The sequence below is a fragment of the Gekko japonicus genome, unplaced genomic scaffold (assembly GCF_001447785.1).
Source record: "Gekko japonicus isolate JY-2015 unplaced genomic scaffold, Gekko_japonicus_V1.1 scaffold1030, whole genome shotgun sequence".
Classification (NCBI taxonomy): Eukaryota; Metazoa; Chordata; class Lepidosauria; order Squamata; family Gekkonidae; genus Gekko; species Gekko japonicus.
Window position 1 is genome coordinate 404,419 of NW_015176002.1, and position 22,465 is coordinate 426,883.

At 44.8% G+C, this 22,465-nt stretch overlaps 1 protein-coding gene across 1 annotated transcript in view; it reads right to left on the reverse strand.

Moving 5' to 3' along the window:
• Positions 1 to 22,465, reverse strand: part of ADAMTS2 (ADAM metallopeptidase with thrombospondin type 1 motif 2) — a 408,143-nt gene that overhangs the window by 382,007 nt on the left and 3,671 nt on the right. The window lies entirely within an intron of this gene.

Below are 22,465 nucleotides of genomic sequence, written 5' to 3' on the forward strand. Positions count from 1 at the left end.
ACTCAGGCAATGCAGCCAGTGCCTAGGGAGTCATTCTGAGTGACAGATCAGGCAGCCAACTGATTTTGCCAAGCACAGAAGGTTGCCAGACCACTACCCTTTTATATAATAGGACAGGATACCACCAGTTCCAGTATCGATATCTGCAGCCCCCCCCCCAATGCTTCCTTCCTTCTAGTCAGAACTGTCCATTTAGACCTACTATCTGTATCCTATCATTTAACCAGTTACTATTCCACAAGAGGACCCATCCTTTTATTCCAAAAAGGTTAAGTTTACTCAGGAGTCTTTGGTGAGGACCACTGACAAGTGCTTTTTCCAAGTCCAAGAGTATAATATCAACCAGTGCATCCTTTATACATACTTGCCTGCAGTCTGGGAATTCCAAAACGTTGGGGAGGCAGGATTTCTTGATACAGAATCCATGCTAATTTTTCCTCAGTAGGGCTTGTTCCTCTGTGCGCTTAATAGTTCTCTGTTTAACAACAGTTTCTACTAATTTACTTGGAATACTGGCTAGTTCTTCTTGAGCTAGCCTAATTAATTATAAACACATTATTTTCCAAGATAATGAGATTCTTAGAAAAGTGCTTTGAGTGCTCTAAATTGTTATATGAATACTAAGCATTATTACTACTTTCACACATCATGAAACTGTCACCTAATTAGTCCCAGTCAAGAGCTCCCTACACCAACTCTCTAAAATGCAAACTAGTAGACATAGTACAAGACAGTGATTATATAATCGACACTGAGCCATCAAAATATTTTGATCCTATGATTCTACTATACCAGCTGGAAAGCCATAGAATGCCAGTTTAACAGAGTAACCTTAAACAGAGTTACGCCCTTTAAGTCAATGGGTTAGAAGGGTGTAGATCTGTTTAGAACTAAGGATTCTGTGTTGGCAGTGGTGGTTTTGCTGGTGTAACATTGCTACACTACTGACCCAACTTCATTAGTGCAGGAGCCCGATATGCGTGGCATTTGGAAGGATGTCAGGAGATAAGAAGGGCTTAGTATCTAAGCTTCCACAGACTTCAGTTCCACCACAACAATGTTACACCAGCAAAAGAGGTGGTATAAATTAAAATACTTCTACTGACTTCACAGATGAAACCGAAATAACTATCCCCATCACTACCTCCCGTTTTGCCCATGCTATCTTCATGGGAGCATAAAATTCCAGTTAACTCTGCAGTGTACCCCAGAAGGCCACCCATACCTCAGATAATAGAGCAAATGGCAAGGTTATATCCCTCTCTGACTTCATGTTGATGATGCCAGTTCTGTGGAAAAGGGACCACTATGCACAAACAGCCAAAGTTCATATAGGAAGAGATTATAAAGCTACTCCACCTCAGGACACATACAGCTATTGAGAACCTCAGCTCTAATTGGGAATGCAAAGACTGTTTATTTATTTCAAAGGTTTGTATGCTATGAATGCAGAGACCTACTTGAGGACTATACTATAGTGTCTCCCATAGAGGGCATGCACCAGGCACATCACTAGACAACAGGAAGCCAAGACACCTTTCTCAGAGAGCACCAGGCACTCCACTGTAACCAAGGGTAGTGGACTGCTTTTGTTCTCCAGGATTATACCCTGGCCACATACAACACAACATGCAACAAAGAATTCTACTCCATTTTCCTACAGAGGAGGCAGGAGCACTGTCTCAATAATCTCCACCATCAGATTAATCCTAAAGCCTAGTTTTAATAATCCTGAAGCTAGGAGGAAGGAGGACAAGAAATGGAAGCAAGAACAGCATCTAGATAGCACCTTCTTTCTCTCATTTAGTAAACTGCTGCCAGGTTCCTGAGGTTATATGTCACCTGTTGCAGATGTTTATCACTACTCATTATGTTCCTACCTTCTTATGGCTCTATCCCAGTAGCCCTGCAATTACTACAGAACCAAAAATGTTCCTCCCTCCCAATTCAGTCCATGAAGGAAGCCCTGCAGCAACAACAGCACTGACTTGTGGGCATCGACTCTTCCCTTTGGAGTTACCAACTCTTGTTCTAGAGATGCAGCACCTTTGCAAACTACTCAATAGTTATGGGATAGGTAGAGCTTAACATGGCGAAAGCTCTGTTACCCTGCAATCTGTCACAGAGTCATCAAAGGCATAGGACCTCCACTAGACCAAGAATGTTAGTAAGCTCATTCATCTGACTCCATCTCTGATGCTGTTCAATTAAAATGTTGGATGTTTCTAAATTTTGTTGAGAGTTAATAGGATGTGGCAGATAAGGATTTATGTCTCTTCCCTGTTCACTATTCACCTCAGCTATCTTCGAATTTGGATTCTCACTAAGAAAAGCCCAGGGGATCCTCCACTCTCCAGTTACTTTAGCTTCAGTGAAGACGAAGGAGCAGGCCTCTAAGCACTGACAATTCTGCTGATCACTGCTGGTGTCATAAGCCACAAGGCAGGGGTTGTTTCGTAGAAAAAGAGCTAGGGGAACTCATTAGCATAACTCATTAGCATATGCCACACCCATTGACATCACCGGAAGTGTGTCATAAGGCCACACCCCCTGACATCACCGGAAGTGTGTCATAAGGCCACACACCCTGCCCCCAACGGTCCCGGCCCATGAGGGGCCCGGCGGTGGACCTGCAAGGCTAGCGGGAGTGCAAGGAAGCCCCGCAAAGACCCTCCCTGGCCCCAGGCAGGCAGGGGTGGGGAGAGGCAGGGAGGAAGCAACTTACCCTCCCTCTTCTCCTGCCTCCTCCTGGCTGAATGAGGGCCGGAAGCGGGGCGGCCAGAAGCAGGGGGTGGGGCTTCGTCATGTGCCCCGCCCCCCGTACCTCACCCAGGGGAACTGCGATCCCCCGCAATCCCCCCCGAAATGACCTCTGCCACAAGGTACATAACAAAATGTCTGTTTGAATAATAAGCAGCAACCTAAATATACGGGAAGGCAAACAGCCAATCATGTGGGTAAGTAGTTCATTAGCACTGATTGGCTCTGACAATGTGCTCTGCCATTGTGCTCTCTGCGTCAGGGAACTTCATGGCCCTCTCTGATGGGTGACCACATCCAGAGTTTGCCTCTGCAATTTGAGGTGTGCTCTTCCATGTGACACAAGCTTTCTCTACAAACCTTGTGTACAAGGCTGGTTTCATTATCAGGTTTAATGGGGGACTGCAAATGCACCAGCGGTGCATCCATGGGACTGTTTACAGTTGCTCTGAGGTATGGGTTCTCATCCTGATGTCTTGCTTTCCTTCCCAATGCTTTTCTCCCCAATATTGAAAAAAATTGCTATGGATTGGTTCTAGCAGAGCCATCTCTTAGAAGGAGCACAGATTTGGACCAATAATACTGTACATATTCCCACTACTTGGTTACTTCAATGTAACTGTAAACTCTCCTGGTGTTGGAACAGCTAGGTGCAGATACACTGAAGCCCCCAACCCATGAGGCTGTTAGTCCACTCGATCCTATGACCCTTGTTATCAACTTTCTTCGGGTCAGAAGGGGCTGCTGTGGAAATAAGAAGGAACATGGCAGAAATCCACATCGACTAGCACCTTCTGCCGATAGATCTCAATACAACCCAATGAGCATACACAGATTTAATTACTTCCATGAACCAGCGATCATTGACATCACTACACAGGGACAAAAAAGACTAGACAATTTCCAACTGGAATTGATCACAGAATCATACCCTTCTTGCCTATTCGTCACTGCTCAGCTTTTAAGAATTACAATGGCCTTTTGTTCCTTTTTTCAGATTCTAGTCATAACACAACTCTAGTCCCCTCTAAAAGCTTTAAGTATCACTTCAATTAAAGCCATTCTCATTAAGAAGAACCTGACCAAGATAAAGTTAATCTTATGATATTGCTTCTGATTTAGGACAGCACATTTAGGATTGGTTAACCCAAATGATCTGATCTACAATGCTGCAAAGTAGGGAGGAATGAAATGTAAGGAAGGACGCAAGATTTTATTTATTTAGTTATCATCAAATTTATATCCCACTCCCTCTTCCCTAAACAGGACTCAGGGCAGCTAAAAGCATTTAAAATACACCTATAAAAACAATACAAAGATTCAATAACTGATCTTTAAAATATAAAATGGTTAAAAATCTATCGCCATTAAAATCTATCCAGTCTCAAGCAGGGTAGGATGCATGGATGGTGAAGACACAGCTGAAGCATATCAGCTGCCTAGGGGATCACAATCACCGAAAGACAACCTGAAAAACAGCAGCCTTGCATGCCCTGTGGAACCTAGGGAGATCCTGCAAGGCACACACCTCTTCAGGCAATTGGTTCCACAGGACAGGGGCCACGACTGAGAAGGCCCTCACCCTTGTTGACACAAGGGGGGCAGTTAATGGACCAGAGACCTTCAATAAATTCCAAGATGAATATCAGAGAAGATGGGAAGAATCATGCCAGGAGAGGCGGTCCTGAAGGTATGAGAGTCCCAGGCCATTTCAGGCTTTAAAGGTAAGTACCAGCACTTTAAATTGGCACTGGAAACTAATTGCGAGCCAGTGCAGCTGCCATAGGATAGGTGTTATAATGTCCTGACCAGGACATTGCTGTTAGCAATCTGACAATTGCAGTCTGAGCCACTTGTAGCTTCCAAAGCGTCTTCAAAGGCAGCCCTGCATAGAGCACATTACACTAATTCAGTCTTGAGATGACTGTTGAGTGAATTACCATGGCAAGGTCATGCCGAGACCAGTAGGAAGCCAGTTGGTGGGCCCAGCATAGATGGTAGAATGCAGACTTTGTCACCAAGGACACATGTTTTTCCATGGAAAGAAACTAATCGAACCATACTCCCAAATTCCTGACCAAGTCAACTGTAGAAAGACAGACCCCATCAAGGGTCAGTAGAAGTGGTCAACCCAATGATCTGTGCTTCCCCAGCCACATAATCTCTGTCTTAGATGCATTTAGCTTCAACCAACTCTCACCTAGCCATTCCACCACTGCATCCAGGCAGGAGGCCAAGACTGGAATTCTGGCTACTGGTCGCTCCTTAAATAAGTAGAGCTGGGTGTCATCTGCATATTGATGGCACCCCACTCCAAACTTCCTTAGAATCTCCAACAGAGGGGCAACACGGTCAATGGCCTCCTGAAGGCCCAGATTCCAGTAGGGTTGCCAGGTCCTTCCTAGTCCCTGGTGGGGGACTTTGGGGGCATTTCTGGAGGGGGTGAAGATGACATCATGCAGAAGTGGTCATCACAGTGGGGACTCGAGGGCCTTCCCCATTTTTGCCAAAAGCATTTAAATGCAACCTTTAAAATGCTTTTGGCAAGAAGTCGGAGCCACACACACCTGCACCCCAAGCAGCAAATTCGCTGCTTGGAGTTCAGGCATACAACCGGCGGCCACCCCTCTCCCTCCCTCCCTGTGAGACTTAAAGGGCCCTCCAGCTGATCTGCGGGCCATGTGTTCCCACCAGTGTTCCCTCTAAGCTGAGTTAGTGTGAGCTAGCTCACAGTTTTTTAGCCTCTGGCTCATGCATTTTTATCTTGGCTCAGGAAGGATGGCTCCAGAGCAAGCTAATTTATGAGTAGCCAAAGTGCTTGCTCGCAACTTTAATGCCAGTAGCTCACAAAGTAGAATTTTTGCTCACAAGACTCCACAGCTTAGAGGGAGCATTGGTTCCCACCAGTCAGCTGGAGGGCCCTTTAAATCTCACAGGAGTGGAGGGAGGGGGTGGCCGCTGGTGATCGCAATTGGGGGTAGGGACTAGGGGATTGGCTTCCCCCACTGGCCAGCTGGCCAGCTGCAGGCACCATTTTGCAAAGAACTGCTTGATCCAGATGAATTCCTGCACAAAAGATCAAATCCAGCATGTGGCCTGCTCTCTGTGTGTGGGCCAGTACAACCTGAGAGAGTCCTAATGATGCCATGGCAGTCATAAAGTCTAAGGAGACACCAGATAAGGTAGTGTCAGTGTGGATATTAAAGTATCTCAAAACTATCAGTTTGGGGAAGCGCAAGGCCCACTCCACCTCAGCCAGCTGTCAGCTGGTAAGCTAGACAGATGGTAAACCAGCAATACTCCCACCCTCTCCCTGGCACCCCATGCCAGGCCTACATATTCAGTGTCAGTAATGTTTGGTACAGGAAGCCATTCGAAGAATCTCGGATGAGATTTGCCACCTCACCCCATCTTCCTGTTCCCCATTGATGAAGGACTGAGTATCCTGGGGGAGTCAGCTGAGTGAGAACTTCAACAAAAAAAATAAAGGCACCTAGAAAGCTCTATAGCTCACAGGAGTTTTGAACCAAAGTATCCCTAGTCCAAGTCCACTTTCTTATCACACCACACAGCTTCTGACAAGGTGCTCATTTTGCACCTGGGTAGTTTCAAGTCAGTTCCACAATATGAGAACGAGCAGGATTCAACATCATCATACACTTGAGAGAGTGAGAGAGAAAAAAGTGTTGGGAAAATGTCATATATTCTTTGTACTAAAATTCAGTGGGCAGAAGCTGCCAAATATTTGACATGTATCTTTTTAGGAAACAAGCACTGTTGTGAATAATCCATGCCCCCCTAGTGAGAAGAGTAAAGAGATTTTTTTAATATATCCATGTTATACTAAGTTATCTTGAATTGTCAACTTTTTAACAGAAGAAGTTTATAAAAGCTGTGGATTTTCAAGGGAAAAAATAGAATTCAATCCCAATTCTTTTGTTTCCAAGAAGCAGCTGCTTAACCCTCAAAATATGGCAAGCTGTCTAAAGTGGGGATACTGGTAAACATGCTGCAAGTCAATCAGTAAATCTCTGTATCAAGGTGAAGGCAGAGATACTCCTCTTGATCTTTTGGAGTTGCTTTCAAACAAGGTTCTGTGAACCTGGAGATTCCTTGGAAACTTAATGAGAAGGTAAGTAGTAATTTTGACAAGCTTCCATGAAAGACTACTGGGCTGATCACTACTGATATTCTTAACCACTGGGGAGGGACATAATTTAGTGGTGGAGCACATGCTTTGCATGGTTAGAAAGATCTTCCATAACAAGACAGGGGAAGGGACCTTCCACCTGACACACAGGAGAGCCAGCATCAGAGTACACCATATCAAGCTAGATGGGCTAATAGTTCAATTCAGCATAACACAGCATCATATGTCCACTGGAGTATACTCTAGAGCAGTGGTTCTTAACCTTTAATCTACCACCCCAACCCAGTAGGCAACATCATTATTGAATGGCCACAAGTAAAAAATTAGGACATTAAAAACAATACTTCAGACAATTCAACTTTAATATATTTATTATATAAATTTACTACATATTCACGTGATACATTCAATGTATCCTATGTGTTTGATGGCAACTCCTTAACTTTGGGTTTGATTCCTATTTTCAGTGTGACATATATATATTTTTAATGACTGGGAGTGATAGCCAGGATTTTATCCTCGCGTGAGCAGTATAAAGCAAATTTCTTCCAGTGGCTGCCAGAAGATATTGTTACACCTTATTGCAGAAAACTGTTTCTAGAACAAGTCTTATTTTTCTAAATATGTATTGCCAGTTTAGTTATTTTTAAGATTTTACAACCTTAAAGGTAAAGCTTCCCTTGCTCGAAAGCCAGTCGAATCCGACTCTAGGGTTGCGGTGCTCATCTCCGTTTCAAAGCCGAGGAGCCAGCGCTGTCCGAAGACGTTTCCGTGGTCATGTGGCTGGCATGACTAAACACCAAGGTGCATGGAACGCTGTTACCTTACAACCTTAGATAGGGATAATTTGCTAGGAATAGAAAAACAGTTGGAATACCTTGCTTTAAAGATGTTTCAACAATACACTCTTTACATCAGGGATCCCCACCACAGCAACCACTGACACCTTTCCTGATGCCTGCCAAGTGCTTTTTGAAAGTGGACAGAGATAGGTGCAGCTTTTGATTGGCTTCTGATTGGCTGTGCAGATTTTTTAAAATGTTGCTTTGGCAGCAGCTGCCACCACACTACAAGGATCTTCACTGGGTGACTAGAGGTTAAGCTATGGCAGTCATTTTCTGGCTGGCTGTGCCACTTGTGGCAGTCATTTTGTTTCTGTGCCCAACACCTCATCTCAGAATTATAAGAGACCCCTGCCCTAAATTTGATATCTGGATAAAATGTAGGTATTTCCTTCTTGTATGACTCTCTGCTGTGCCCACTTTGCCCAGTGGCCTTAATGGCCAATCCACTGCCAAGTTACTCTCTTAACCTACCTTAAAGGTAAAGGTAAAGGTTCCCTTGCTCGAAAGCCAGTCAAGTCCGACTCTAGGGTTGCGGTGCTCATCTCCGTTTCAAAGCCGAAGAGCCAGCGCTGTCCGAAGATGTTTCCGTGGTCATGTGGCCGGCACGACTAAACACCAAGGCGCACAGAACACTACCTTACAGTGTTGTAAAATAGAAAGTGGAAAGTCAATATACTCCACCCTGAGTTCCTTGGAGGAAGGGCAGGATAATTCTGTGTTTTCTTATACTACCTTTTGCTGTCCTACTGTCCTAGCCAACAAGGGCAGTAATGTCTCAGTCTTACATTTCTTTTCCTTTTACCTCAACTTTGAGCATTAAAAAGTTGAGTATTTTGTTTTTGTTGGGGGGGGGGTGGCTGCCATTACATTACCTTTTCAAGATGCAAGAGTTTCTTTCATCATTAAAATGCACAGACCCAACCTAAGGGAGGAAGGGTGGAGTGTCAAAGCAGATAGATGGAAGACTGCAGAATCATCTGGCAGACTCAAAGTATTTGGTTAGCTGTAAATGCAGTCATGATGGATGAGATTCACAATACTGAAGAATACTTTAAAGGCAGGGCACTCTGTTACTTTTCACATCAAAGTCAAACAATCTGCCAGATATAGAACATAGAAAGATGTCTAGTTTTAATCCTATGCATATTTACCCAAAAGTAAGCCTCACTAACTTACTCCCAAAATATGGGTTACAGCCTTAAGATAGGGACCCATAACGTAGGTACCAACAAATCTACCAAAAAGTAGACCAGCCTGAAAGTTCCATTATGCTGGGAGAACAGGTACTTGTTTGTAATCTGCACAGTTCTTACTCAGGTGTATCATTTCAGATGGGAGAGGAGGTTGGCTTTACAGCAAGTTTCAAAGACCTGTCCTTCGATATACTCAAGATTAAACCGCAAGAAGCCATGTTCCACTGCTTTAAGAACATTTATTTTGGCTAGTTTATAACACCACATAATAACTAGGGATACCGGAGCTCTTGAGGAACAATTGCATGTGATCTGAAACACAGAGCAATCTATTGCCTCCAGCAGTCCCTGAATGGTGACCTTCTTTTCACTGTGAGGCAATGAACATGCAAAACTCAAAAGTAGAGAGTGGCTAAGGAAACAGTACCACTGTGTGACAGAGAGTAAAAACCTGTAAGTGCAGTGAACAGAGAAATATGCTTCGACTAGTAGTGGTTTGAACACGGGAGCCAACATTTCACAAATCAGATGTTTGTTTGTCCAGTGAGGTAATTATGACTTTGTTCAAATGAGTTCTATATTTGGGAACTGCAGGGAATGAAAGTATAGAGAGGATATAAATATACTTTGTGTAATACATAGGAAGTATAAAGAGAGACCTTCGAAAGACCACGTTTTTAAGACTGAACTACTTCTTGTGTGGCTTAGAGGTAGAAAGGGTTTGTGGTACTACAGCAAAACAGCATAGCAAACAGCCATACAAGAAGGAAATACCTACAACTTATCCAGAAGCTTACGCTGTAACACTAAAATATCAAATGTGATTGCCTTTGAACATTCAGTCCAGATGGTATCCACCTGTTTGATGTAGGAAATTACTCCATCCCATCCTCAGATGAAAAGACTACTGGAAATATGATACATTTGGAGCACACAAAATTTATGAACAGACAGCAGTACATCAACAACATATGCAGTGGATGCCAAACACCTGAAGAAGTTGGAACTTCTGTTTAATAGATGCTTGGTTAGCTCTGTGCTAATGAATGTCCTCTACTGCTGGACACAGAAGAGTATATCTGATGAATAGTTGGCAGGAGTTCTTGATTCTGCAAACCTCTACAAGTCGTCTTTGTTTTGAAGCAGTGTAATCATTGTCCCTATTAATATTCAGGTGCAGATACACAGGTCACCATTGGGAGAGGGCTGCAGTAGGTAACTTAGCCACTGTGGGTCCCTACTGAGGACAAAGGCAGGGTATAAATGAAGTAAGCAAATAAACAACCTAATAGCAAGAGGACCCCAAAATATTCAGAAGAACACTGGATTTTTAAAGATATGGGCTAAGGGCTACACATGCATGCTGTCCTCATGCTGTCTTGGAACTGTTCCACTTAAGGAACTGTTCCACTTAAGGAAGCCAGGATGGAGAGACCTCTGGGCATGCATCTTCTATGATGAATGAAGGCAAACATAACCTAAAATGTACATCCAGCACTAGAGATCTATTTGCTCTGTGTGACTTTCCATAATCTCCAAGAAGTCTCCTTTGGCATGTCAGCTAGGAGTGGAACAAAGAATCATGGCTGGGAAGTGGAAAAAGGATAAAAGGTGAACGCATGGCTAAGTACTAAGATAACGCAGAAGGCAAGGAAAAGCAAGCAAAATGAAGAGTGATGCTTCCAGCTCAGTGCTTTACAACACAAAGGTGGAAAAGAGTCCTGGAGAAGACAGGGCACATGGTCAACTTGTTCCTCATACAGCAGGAGCCATGTTCCTCTGAAAACATGAGCATATGTACCCATAAACCATCTGTTGCCACCACCATTTCGTTTGCTCAGTGGAGTAAAGGGACAGCATGGAAGGCACTGCAGAAGTGGTGATGGGTAGGGTTGCCAGCCCCCAGTTCCCAGCAAGGGTCCCCCCACTTTGGGGGGCTCCAATCTGCTGCCAGCCAGCTAGCTGGTGGGGGAAGCCCCATTCCTTAACAGGGATGTTTCCAGGTGATATCCCAGATGCGAAGGCATCATGTGGAAGTGACGTCATCCCATCGGGGACGTCGGGGGTGACACGCTAGTATTTGGGCAAACTCTATGACTTTGAAGGCAAAAAAAAATTAGAGTTTTGCCCAAAAACTGGAGTATCACCCCCAACGTCCCTGATGTGATGACATCAGTTCTGGGTGATGCCATCACGGGGGACATGCTTTGTGCACATGCAAGAAGATCCTAGAGCAGAGCCTGGATCCCCCCCACCAGCAGCCAGGTAGTATCTGGCAACCCTGAGTTCACACCCCAAACTGGTTGCCCTCTCCATACAGATCCTATTATTATCATCATCCCAGGAATACTACTGCTACTATTACTTTATCATTTTTTAGCCAAACACATGGCATCCACATTTTCATGAGTCTGACTTACCTCATATTTTTTTCTAGTGCTGCCACTACAGCGTAGAGGAGTAAAACTACATTCCTTAAAATGCTTAAGGACATCTGACTATAATGCTACACTATAAATTAAATCTGAACTTTTGTTGTGCTATCTTATTTGAATATCTTCATATCAGTTATATCAGCATATGGAGTGCAAGAAAAATATTGCCTTTGTATACATAACCTAAAAAAAAAAAACCTAAGGAGCCGCGGTGGCTCAAGTGGTTAACACACTGAACTGCAGGCTGTGGAAGGTCAGTAGTTCAGCAGTTCGAGACCCGAGTGTGCCGCATGACCGAGTGAGCTCCCGTCTCTAGTTCTAGCTCCTGCCAACCTAGCAGTTCGAAAGCAAGAAATTGCAAGTAAATAAATAGGTACCACTTCAGTGGGAAGGTAACAGCGTTCCGTGTGCCTTGGTGTTTAGTCACACCAGCCACATGACCACGGAAATGTCTTCGGACAGTGCTGGCTCTTTGGCTTTGAAACGGAAATGAGCACCGCAACCCTAGAGTCGGATTCGACTGGCTTTCGAGCAAGGGAACCTTTACCTTTTTTATACATAACCTGGATGGCCCAAATTAGTTTGATCTCATCAGATCTTGGATGCTAAGCAGGATCACCTCTGGTTACTACTTGGATGGGAGACCACCAAGGTATGCCAGGGTTGCTACGCAGAGGCAGGCAATGGCAAACCACCTCTGAATATCTCTTGTCTTGAAAACCCCACGGAGTGGGCAAAAGTTGGCTGCAACTTGACAGCACTTTCCACTACCACACGCATGTGCAATTCAAGATCCTGCCACATATTTATATCACACCATCTCGTTATTAAGTACAGGTACATATGGATGTATTGCCAGAAAATATCCATGGTCTGTAAAAAACACATAAACTATTCACGCAGACATACACAGAAATGTATGATGACCAATGGGAACAGATAAATAATGCCACGCTGAACTGGTTGGGGGTTTAAAATAGTCATATTTTCAGGATTTTCCCTGTATCCATGAGGCTGAGATATTTTGTTGCCCTAGACAAAAGGTGATTTTTCTCAGCTCTGTAGTAGGAATCATATAGGTCATTCCCCCCAAAAAAGTCTGGATTAATAGCTTGGGGGTGCTAGTAGATCTCTCACTCAAGTGGTATCTGTAACACATTGCACCTTTAACTAACTCTGATTGATTCACTAGCAGCTGCATCCCTTCTTCAAAATGAGAGCTCAGGCCACTATTATCCATGCTCTGCTCACAGTCATATTTAACTCTGAAATGCACTTTATTGTGAGGCTGTCTTTGAAGACTATTCAGAGTGCTGTTGCAAGGCTTCTGGCACAGGGTCATACATTTCCAGTTCTGAAAGGGCTTCACCATCTGCTGATTCTTTCTGAGCACAATTCAGAGTGCTGGTACCTTTAAAGCCTTAAATGGCCTGGGACCCAGTGGTGGTTAACGGGTTGGGGGGTATGAACTACTCATTGTTTTCAAATAAATTATGCTCACTTGGCTAATTTTTGTACCTGTTGAAAAAGGTTTTTTAAAAATAAATATCAATTTTTCTACTGTACTGCATTTATAGAAATCTTATTGCTTTTTATTTGCTGCGTATGTATGTACAGTGTATGTGCATTCTGTACACTCTCTCAAGAGCTTTGACTACTAGGTGGTACAAACACACATTTAAAATAGTTAAATAAATGGAGGCAGTGACCCTACTTAGACTGACAAGTGTAATTTAGGAAACAATAAAATTCAGATTGGCAAATAGTATTTCCCCTTTGTCTAATTTAATCTTCTAAAAGATCAGAGGCCATGGACCTTTTCATAATATACAACAAGATCAAAAAGAAAATGTGTCTTTCTTTACCATGAATAAATGCCTTGAAAGATGTAATTGTACAAGGCAAATTTCAACTTGATGCAATTATGTTAGCAGCCTGGTTGCAATAATGAGAACCTGAAATGTGCATTGACAATGAAGATGGTAAAAATTCACAGATGTAAACAAACCTAATGGAATAATTTGTAGTGCAACTCAACTGAACAACAAGGCTATGATAAGGTTTACTACCCAGATGACCACAATTTTGTTTGAAAAATGGAAGGCTCAAAAGATAATATTCTACCTTTCAGAAGAAGTATGCATATTTTTGCTTAGGTCCAAATTACACAATACATTTAGACAAAAGATGGGCCAGGGAAGCCCACATTATCTGCAGTCAGATGGTAACTGCAAGGAACTCATTTCCCCAAAAGCTGCTTGAACAGGATTAGAACCATGGTGCTAGGCTTGCCAAGTCCCCCCGGGGGGCAGGGAAACCCCCGCCCCAGAGGCCCGTTCCCCGCCGGCGGCGGATCGGGCCCCAGGGGGAACCCCACCCCCAAAGTACTCGATGTGCACGTCACCCGGAAGTGATGCGACCACACCGGGCATGCTGGGGGCAGGGCCACGGTAATCCGAGGGAAAACTCTATGCCCGGCGTGGTTACATCACTTCCGGGTGATGTGGTTGCAGCGCACTTGCGCGTGCCTGGCATGGTCTGCTCACAGCGTGCACAGCGTGGTCCGGCGTGGTCGCGTCACTTCCGGGTGACATGGTTGCGGCGCACTTGCGCTTTGCGCACGCACTCCAGGAGCAAGCAGGGAGTCCTCCACTGCAGCAACAGGTAGGACTTGGCAACTCTATATGGTTCAGGGGGGAGGGGCTTCAGCCCCCCATTCTGTTTTCCCAACCAGAAACAGCCCTCAGGGGTTTGCCCCATTATTTGCCCCATTGGGGAAACGCACATGCAACACCCCCAATGGGACAAATAATACATCACGGAGACCATATTGGGTTGGGAAAATGGAGCGAGGAGGGCTTCAGCCCTTCTTCCCCCCCACACAATGGTCTCAGGTCCTTTCCGCACTTGGATCTCATCCTTGGTTTTATCAGAGTTCAACTCGCGACACAATACCTTGCATTTATCCCTGGTTATAACAGCATCCGTTTATCCTGGGACAAGTGTGGGGCGAAAAAGGGATGACCTCAATGTAATGTGGAAACAAAAAATACCCTGAGACAATTACAGGGGTGAACTCGTGTGTAGTGTAGAATGTAAGTTCAGGGACAGGGTTGAACCAGGATTTAAAGTCTAGTGCGGAAAGGACCATAATCTGAATTGGGCCTCTGTGGCACTTGGAAACCCAGTTCCCAGGAGCTGCAATCTGACTATAAGAGAAGGAGAAACTGTGAGGCCCAACTCACAGGAAAACATTACATCTAGTTTGGCTCTTAATGCCTTGACTAAGAAACCAATATAAAATTGCTACCATGATTGAGTAAGCAGAAAAGCACCCACTCTACAGAACAACAAAACAAAATCCAAATACATACACATAAACACACACACACCCTTCACCAGAATGCAGCTCCAATAGAAAAAAAATTACTTGCCTATGCAGAAAAAAGCAACTCCTCAAGCATGAACCAATATCCCTGTCCAGGGAGGGCACCAGACACCTCCATCATCAAGGCTGCCTCTGCAGCCAGCACCAGCTGGGGCCTAGCCTCAGGGTAGCCCCAAGAGAAAGATGGGACTGGGCCAGGAAGAGCCACCCAGGCCCAGCAGCAGCCCAGGCACTAGGGTTGCCAAGTCCTATCTTCATAATAGCGGGGGAGTCCTGCGCTCTGTCCAGGAGTTTTCAGGCTGGTTGCTAGAGCATCGCCCAGCAACGTGCCCAGTGTGATGACATCACTTCTGGGTGACGTAGGGCTGCCAAGTGGTGGCGGGTGGCGGGTAAACCCCCGCTTCGGAGGCCCGATTTCCGCCGCCGCGGAATCGGGCCCCAGGGGGAACTCCGCCCCCCGAAGCGCAGCGTGGCTGTGTCACCAGAGGTGACACAACCACATCAATCATGTTGGGGGCGTGGCCCCGATCATCGGAGGGAAAACTCTATGGTTTTCCCTCCGACTATCGGGGCCACACCTTCAACGTGAGCGACATCACACATCACTTCCGGTGACGTGCTGGCAGCACGCGCGCACTTCTACGGACGGCTCCCAGAGCCCAGTGAGGCTCCCCCGCCGGTAAGAACAATTGACTTGGCAACCCTAGAGTGACATCTTTGTGCCAGGCACGTCAGCCTGATCTGGCCAATTTGGGGGTCGGGTTCCCCCCACCGGCCGGATCCAGATCGGTGGGTTGGGGGCCCTTTTGGCAGGAAAACCCCCACCCCCAGGAGACCTGGCAGCCCTACCAGGCACTGAGTCCTGGGGAGTGGTAGGCCCAAAGTGCCTATGGTATATCTCAGCCAGCCCCAGGGTATATGCAATGGGAGAGATGGCTGTAGGAGGAGCAGGAGGGAAAGTTGGCAGCCTTGCAGAGGGGAAGAAGGTGGGATAAGCCAGGTGTGGCCAGGGCAATGGAGACTAGTGGGTGGTGGTTAAGGGTGGGGCTAGACTGCCTTTTAAAAGGCCTCCTGTAACAGGCCAAGGAAGAAAGAGGGGCACAGCTCTAAGCCCGAGAAGAGCTGTTCTCCTGGGACAGAGAAGGAATCAGGTCAAGCAATCCCCTTTTCTTCCCATTCTGAGGTCTGGGGAGACCCACCAGAAGGACCCAGCAGGACGGCTGAGGGCAAACCAACAGACCTGAAGAGGGGAGAGCCTCACAGTTCCAATGAGCCTAGGCCAGACCTTGCACATTTGCTCAGGCCAGGTTCAGGACGCTAGCTCCCTGGCCAGTACAGAGACCTCTGTTGCCATTTGAGTTCCTGGCTGGTCAATATATTCCATAAGACAAGGTCTATCCATCTGTCATGATCTTCCCGAAGACTGTTCTTCCTTCACTGTTTCCACATGGATGAAGATGACCTCTGACTATGGTGAGCCTTCCCTTCTCCTCTTCCTACCTCCTCTACCATTAAGGGGGGAAAAATAAGGTAAAAGATTGACTGACATTCTGATACCCCCCTAGACTAGGGGTAAGCAAGATGGCAGGTAGGAGGGGCTATGGCAGTTGAACCTGGTAAGGCAGTGCCCCGTTTGCTCTAATCAGCCCACCTCCCAGGGGCACAGCCAGGATTTTTAAAGTCAGGGGGGCATTTTTAAAAGTCAGGGGGCATGGGGCAGGCAGAGTCACACCACTGCTGCAGTGGCCATTGCCTTGCCATGATTCACAATGTGGATGAAAACCAGGAGACTGGGAGTGCAGGATTGACCATCCCGCCGCTGCTACTTTGCTTCTTTCCCGTGCCCTATCTGGCGGCATCCCGTCTGGTGGCATGGGAATGGAAGGCGGGGCTGGCCGGTGAGGTCGTAGGGTAAGGGCAGGGGTGGGACTCCAGCAGGCAGGCTCGGCTCCAGTAGGCAGGCTTGGTGAGGGCAAGATGGCCATGCACCGTGGCACAAAAAAAATAAGGATTGGGGGGCTGGGCGGGAAGTCAAGAGGGCCTTGGTGGTAAGTTGGGGGCTGGGCCCTGAGGCCCCACGGTAGCTACAGGCCTGTCACCTCCACTGGAGCACAAACGCAGCATTTTCTGCCATTCATTCTTTGCACCTAGCAATAGGAAAGTCAAAGTCTATGAAAATCTGTAGACAAAGCGGCCCTGAGAGCTCTGGCTGTTACCTCGTCCCCATCTTTTATCTAAATTTAAATCATGTACGAATATGTCTGGTCCTTTTCTGACCTCCCGGCTGTAGTATAGTCTCTCGCACCTAGGAAAATTAATACAAAACCACATATGAAAGGGGCTTTGTTATGCCATTGGACATACAGGTCTTAAAAAGTAATAATCAAAGCACATGTTCCTTTCTAGAGATAAATGACTGACTAGGAGCGCCCATTGTCATTAATTCACCAAGATGTGCCTTGTACTGCGGTCACTACTGCTATTAGGGAAGTTTAAATTGCACTTCTGCTGTACCAGACATTTCTAGGCAAATTAACAACTGGGAAAGTAGCCAGAAAGTTGGCTTTCTTTACATGTCTATTACAGAATATTATTTTGGAATTCTTTTTTTTTAAGTTTGAAAAATGATAAAGAACAAATTATGCTTGTTGTCATTCACCACCTTTTTACACTTTACGCAGCAATCCAGTTTAGTCACAGTTACACCAATGCTACACATGTGCTCCCTGCAACAAGTATGTCAAGTGGGAAGGTAGATAATCTACATATTTGGGAACATGGGCCGAGAAGCCCCAGTTAGTTATGAGTCTCCAGTCCCTGCCTACTGCTTGTGTGAGAACACCGTCTGCCCTTCATATGACATAATTGCTGCAGGGGAAAAACACAACTTAACATTATGTAGCTATCTAAAGCATGAAGCAACTCTGCCATGGGCACTGCCACGCAAACAAGATCAGATCCAAATTTGATAGGGCTTGGAAACAAGAAACAAACTCCTGACAGTTCCTTTTTTGCTGCAAAAAGCAGCTTTGGGCAGTAGCCACGTGATCTTCATAAAACCAAGTTTGAGTCTTAGTCACAGCAAGCATAATTTCCCAGAAATACTAACTGGGAATATGTGGTGCACAAATACACATGACCTTGCCATTGCCCTCGAAGGTTCTCTCATCTTAGCTCACTGGTCTGTTTGAGGTCTTTGTAATTAAAACTTCCAGGGAACAAGCTTTTGTCTTTCATCATGACATATCTTGTATGTAACTCATCTCCAGGTTTAGATTGGTCACATCTGATCTGGCCGTTCTGGGTGTTTATGCTGTTTTTCCACAGTGTGAACATCTGGATAGACTACTTCCAGTAACCTTCATGGGCTATAATGCACAATTATATTATGCATTCTCAAATCCATATTGTGTCATATCCATGACATAAATACAGAGAAAGGCTCCGATGGGCTCACTTTTAAGTATGACAGTAATTAAGTTTAGAGTCTGATTTGCCAATTACTAGTAAGTCCAATGAGTCCTCGAATCAGAGATTAAGTTTAGAGTCTGATTCGCCAATTACTAGTAAGTCCAATGAGTCCTCCTGATTGTATAGCAATGTGCCCAAGACTTCAGAATGCCAACATCAAAATCACAGAAATAGAATTAGTTACTATAATCAAGTATATTAAAGCACATTAAGTGAAGATTTTGTTAACATACTGATAATCAAGCCCATTATTTGTAGGTTCTGTTTGATATCCTAAAGAGGGATCCCAAACATGATGTGCATGGTACTGACAATGGGTTTCCTTCACCAAAACAAAGGGCCAATCCTGGCTTTCCTCCACCTCAATGGAGCTGAGGATGCTTCAGAAAACCCGGTCACATTTGGGTCTCAAGGGAATGACCATTTGGAAAGAGTTGCCCATTCATATGAGAATGCACAGTTTAAAAAGCTACCAGCCTTCTCAGCTTGCTTTCCATTTTGTGGTGGCACCCACTAGAGTTTCTCAACAGTCCAAAAGTGCCCCTGAAAACTCCTACAAGGGGCTGCAAGTGGCTTTCAGGGACACAATGTTAATAATTTATAAAACATTTAGAAAAGCCTTTATTTCTCAGCACTGTGAATAAGGACCAAACCTGATGCTCACAGCACAGATCTGAATGGCAGCAGAGTCATGCCCTTACTGTATATAGTAATAAACTCTATTTAATATGTAGCTAGTATAAAATAGGGGGTTCTTTTAAACATTCACAACGATGGAGGTATGTAAATCTTAACAATAACTTGTGACATAATTCTTTGAAGACCTTTTCCTGTAGTCATGGGCCTAGTTAAACACAATGATGGCATAGCTGTTTTAAAAACCCCAAACCATTATTTACAGTCACTTACATGGAATTCAGCATGTTTGAAAACTTTAAGCAAAAACTGGAGATGTTAAGTCTTTGGTATGAGGGTTCTAAGCTGGTAAAAAAATTTGCCTTGATCTTAGAGTTGCTAACCTCCAGATGGGGCCTGGAGATCTCCCACTTTTACAACTGATCTCCAGCTGACAGAGATCAGCTCCCCTGGAGAAATGGCTGCTTTGAAGGGTGGACTCTATGGCATTGTACCATGCTGAGGTCCCTCCCCAAACCCCACCCTCTCCCAGATCCACCCCCAAAGTCTCCAGGTATTTTCCAACCCAGAGCTGGCAACCCTACTTGCTCTGGATGGGCAAGGCTAGCCCGATCTCATCAGATCTTGGACATTAAGCGGGGTCAGTCCTAGTTAGTACTTGGATGGAAGATCACCACTGGAGTTCAGGGTTGCTACAGAGATGGCCAATGACAAACCACCTCTGTTTGTCTCTTGCCTTGAAAATCCTATGGGGTCACCATAAATTGGCTGCAACTTGACAGCACTCTCCACCACTGATTTGTTAAACATCAGCACAGACCTACAAACTATTACTGGCCAGAAAAGGAGCCACTGCCTTTGAGAAAGTTTCAAGTGGGTAGCTGTGTTAGTCTGAAGTTGTAGAACAAAATCTGAGTCCAATAGCACCTTAAAGACCAACAAACGTTTCTGGGGTATAAGCTTTCATGAGTCAGACCTCACTGACAAAGTGTGCCCACTGGCCTCAAAGTTTCTGCCTGTCAGAAAGGCATGCTTCCATGCTATCCTATTAGGATAACAAAGGAAGTATAACTGGCACTGTACTTTTGCATGGTGATATGCTACATTGCCCACTGTTGCTATACAATATAGCCCCCAAAACAATTTTATCTAACTTTGGTGACACTATGGCTATGAACTTTTACTATGGCAAGACGTTTGCTGACCGTGTCATTCGCAGGGGGGGGGCTGTTTTCATGTTGCAAGATATTCAAATATTTCATATTTTTTCATCTTCCTTTTTGATTTTAAGTATAATATGCATGTCATTTGTAATTTACCCATATGTATGTAATGCTATGCCTGACTACATATACTCCATTACAAAGAAAGGCATCCTACACAGCACCAACCATTCTGAAGCCCGAAATGTCTACAGAAAAATAAACTTCTAGCCCCTTACCTGCTGGGTAGAGAACAGAGTGGTCCTGTGGTAAAGGAAAGGCATCTCTACCTTGCCTGTTGCTATCTGAGGCAAAGCCTATTGTAACACACTGATTAAGCATTCACATACCATAGAATGGGATACTAGTGTGGAAAATGTAAATGGGAACATAAATGTAAAGTCCAGTGAACCGTGACTTCCTGGACACATAAAAAGAACACTATTGGATAAGACCAGTGGTCCATTTAGTCCACCACCCTGTTTCCTACAATGGCTAATCAGATACCTCTGAACATCACAGAAGGAAGAGAGAGGCCAAAACCTGCTTCTGCCACACACACACCCCAGAGGCCCCATTCAATCATCACTGGTCCCTTACTCTATGAATTTGTCTAATGCATCTAATCCAGTGTCCATCACCACACCCTGCAGCAATGAGCTCCACACGTTACAGATTTTATGTGAAGAACTACATCCTTTTATCTGTTCTGAATCAACTCCCTATCAGTTCCACTGGGTGTTCAACAGTTCCGATTTTGGACAGGGAGAGAATATTCTCTCTGTCCACTTTCTCTAAACCAGGGGTTCCCAACATGGCATCCATGGATGCCATGGCACCCACCAAAACATTCCCTGGTCTCCCCCAAGTGTTTCTAGAAAGTGAGAGTGGCAAGGTGGGGCTTTTGCCCAGAATGGCTTCTGAGTGGCCACTGGAGAATTTGATTGGTTGTGCAGATTTAAAGAACAACAACATTGCTTTGGCAGCAGCTGCCATCACAGCACAATGAACTTTACTGCATGACTAAAGCTAAGCTGTATGTAAGCAAGAAAATATTTTTAAACATGTTCATTTAAAAAGGCATCCTGTTAAGCAGAGCTTCTGCCTGAAATGGTGAAGAGTTGCTATTAGTTATTCATAACCTTACTCCCTGACATTTTGTGCTTGGTTCCACCTCCTGCAGCAACCATTCTGTGGTTGCACCTGTCACGCTGTGTCAGAATTCCAAAGGTGCCCGTGGGCTCAGAAAGACTGGGGACCCCTCTTCTCTAGACCTTAGTTATCCTGTTTCTAAACTGAAAAGCCCCAAAGACTTTGGCCTTTCCTTGTAAGTTGACCCAACACCTTGGTCATTTTGGTTGCCTTTTCTGAGCTCGTTCTGCCCTACAATATCATTACAGAAATATGGTGACAACTGTACACAGAATTCAAAATGTAGTTGCACCACAGAACAATACAAGGGCATGGCAATACTAGTGCAGAATTCCTCCTTTTCATTGCCACATACAAAGATTATATTTTCACTGAGCTCTCCACCATAGTCCCAGACCTCTTTCCTGATTAGTCATGACCAGTTCAGATCCTATAATTGTATGCACAAAGGTAAGATACTTTTACCTCAAGGTCATTATTTTTCACTTACTCACATGAAACATCATTTGCTACATTCACCCAGTGTAACAGTCACCCAGTGTGGGAAGATCCTCATGGAGAGCCTCATAATCTGCTTTGGATTTCACCATCCTGAATAACTGGGTGGCATCCACAAACTTGGCTGCTTCAGTGCTCATTAAATTACATTTAGTTTAAGAGCAATTAAATAATACCTGTCCTAATGCAGATCCCAGAAGGATCCCTTTATTCACTTTGCTCCATTGTGAGAATTGTCCATTTACCCCAAATCTTTGCTTCCTGTCATTTAACTAGTTACTAATATATTAGAAGAACCATTCTGTTATACAATGAATGTTAAGTTTACCCAACAGCCTTTGGTGAAGGCAGGGATGCCAAACTCCAGGTGGGGCCTAGAGGGTTCCTGGAATTATCACAGACCTCCAGAGAACAGAGAGAAAATGGCTGCTTTGGAGGATGGTTTGTATGACAGTATACCCTACTGAGGTCTCTCCCATCCCCAGGCTCCACCCCCAAAATCTCCAGGAATTTCCAAAACCAGATCTTGCAACCCTAGGTGAGGGCCTTCAGGAAACACCTTTTTGGAAGCCCAGGTATATAATGTCTACTATATAATTTCTTATGCATATGTTTGTTGACGCTCTCAAAAACACCCAAAAGGTTATAAGGCAGGACTTAAGCCAAGCTGATTCTTCCTCAGTAGGGCTTGTTCTTCTACACAATAATTCTACCTTTAATAACAGTTTCCATCAA